The following is a 1,971-nucleotide window of genomic DNA, read 5'->3' as shown; positions in this document are numbered from 1 at the left end:
GGGTGCTAGCATATCTGCGCGTGGCGTTCCGTCCCTGTACGTGTTGATACCGGTAGAGGCGCCGCTGGTTTGCGGTGCTGATCGGCTTGGTAGTACGGCGAGGAGAATTCACGATGAGGTGAAGGTCGAGCCGGTGCGATCGACTACTTCCTCTACATCGACGCGCGCTACTTCGCTAGAGTTCCTTCGACTTCTCAGCATCTTTTTCTGCTGCGCAGCGTGTCGAGTGGTAACGATTTATGATCTAATACTTGCATGGTTCCTGGTTTACGCGATAGAAAATTTTGATTTATGCTATTGTAGCCTACGCGTATCCCAACATGATTATGATCATTCATGATTTAATTTAATCAAGTCTGAGTACATATTTCTATTACCCAACTTAAGTTGTGGTAACCATTCTTATCACTATAGAATCAATATGGGCAACTGCACTAAGAAAACAACAAGACACATTGGTATATCATCAAACATGCGTAACAGCTACCATTGTATTGCTTGTAACACAATAGTGGACAGTAAAATCATCGACAATTCAGCTTACGAAAGATTTTCTCTGGAAGGACAGGAAGAGGTGGACACCAAAAAGCCTGCGATACTGTGGAGATTAATCCTGCACAATCATGTAAAGGTGTAACTGACACTAAAAGTGCAGCAATTTTCAACCATAAAAATTGTGAAATCATTGTCTGCAGCTGCAAATAAATTGAGCCCTCTGAGAATTTTCTGGAAAAACCTAAGTTTAGAAAATTTGCTGAAACTAGCCTTTGAATGGTAGAAGAGAACGGGCATTGGTTTTCTTTACAAATCGCGTGAAAATATGATAAGCTTCAGATGTATTCAAATCTGCCATCATAATTCTCTGGAGAAGATATTAGCCACCATTTTCATTTTATATATCTAAAAGGCATAGAGAGGAAAATATAGCCAGAGCAAATAAAGCTACTTCACATCTCAGGAAGAGACAAATCTTCTACAGTCCTATAGCAAAGCAACTAATTAAATTAGGCAAATAGCAGAGTATACAAACAAAGGCCTAATAAAAGTACTGAAAAATTAGCCCATTTGGAAGCAATCACATATATTGACTTTGCTGCAACTATATGAACAAAAGATAAGCTGCTGATAGAACGTCAAACAAATCACCACTAGATTATTTTCAACACAATCTGCTACAGAACAACAAAAAATAAAAATGGGGGCGCTAGGAGTAGTAAGTTTACCTCATATTAGTATTCCCTAGCCTTTTACCCATCCTTATTAGCGTCATGCCTATGCATCTCCTGTTCTCGAAAAGCATCCACTGGAAGGAATATAATAACAAAACAAAGTCAAGCTAGGGAGGGTATAGCAAGAAATAACAAAGGGGTTTATTCACAGCTCACATTAGAACTTTGCTGTTGTAGATCTAACAGTTAAATTTACCAACAGATCTAGGGTGCATCAACAGATCAACTTGCACTGAAAAAAGAAAAAACAAGAACATAGAACTCACCAGATTCAAAGAAAAATGACAGTAAAAGAGAGTAACTTACCCCAGGTAGTTCTTGGTTTTGATGGAGTAGATTCAGCCTCGAACAGGAAAAGGCCGCAGGAGATGCTCGAGCTTGGCAGAGACTGCAACTTCAGATCTGAACGGAGAGGGAGACATGAAGTCCACCGTTGGAACGGGATTCAGATTAGGTGACACAGTGTATGCATGTCACAAAGTGACATATAGTCGATCTCAGCCCTCTAAAACAAATCCAATGACTCCATTGCTTGGGCCCGCCTGCATGTCCAAAATAATCCCCAATCCATCCATTCCCGTGGGAGACGGCGCCCCAATCCATTTCGCGCGCTTCGCATCGCCCTCGTTCGGCTGCCGCCATGAGCCAACTGGGAGGTGCACCGTTGCCATGACCGGAGAGGCGCCAGGCCACCGGGCTCGCCGCGAGTGGGGAGGGGACCGGGCGACCGCCGCGCGAGGCA

The 1,971-nt window shown here is 43.0% G+C and overlaps 1 long non-coding RNA gene across 1 annotated transcript; it reads right to left on the bottom strand.

Annotated features, from left to right (window-relative positions):
* Positions 1-311: 311 nt before the first annotated feature.
* On the bottom strand, positions 312-1,691 carry LOC107279488 (uncharacterized). The gene is made up of 3 exons (XR_001541351.3): positions 1,536-1,691; positions 1,224-1,303; positions 312-613 (listed from the first exon to the last, which is right to left on the bottom strand). It is a non-coding gene; the product is annotated as an uncharacterized lncRNA (long non-coding RNA).
* Positions 1,692-1,971: the final 280 nt, after the last annotated feature.

The sequence above is a fragment of the Oryza sativa genome, chromosome 11 (genome assembly GCF_034140825.1).
Source record: "Oryza sativa Japonica Group chromosome 11, ASM3414082v1".
Lineage (NCBI taxonomy): Eukaryota > Viridiplantae > Streptophyta > Magnoliopsida > Poales > Poaceae > Oryza > Oryza sativa.
The sequence above is the reverse complement of the archived record's forward strand: the minus strand, read 5'-3'. Positions and strand labels throughout refer to the sequence as shown.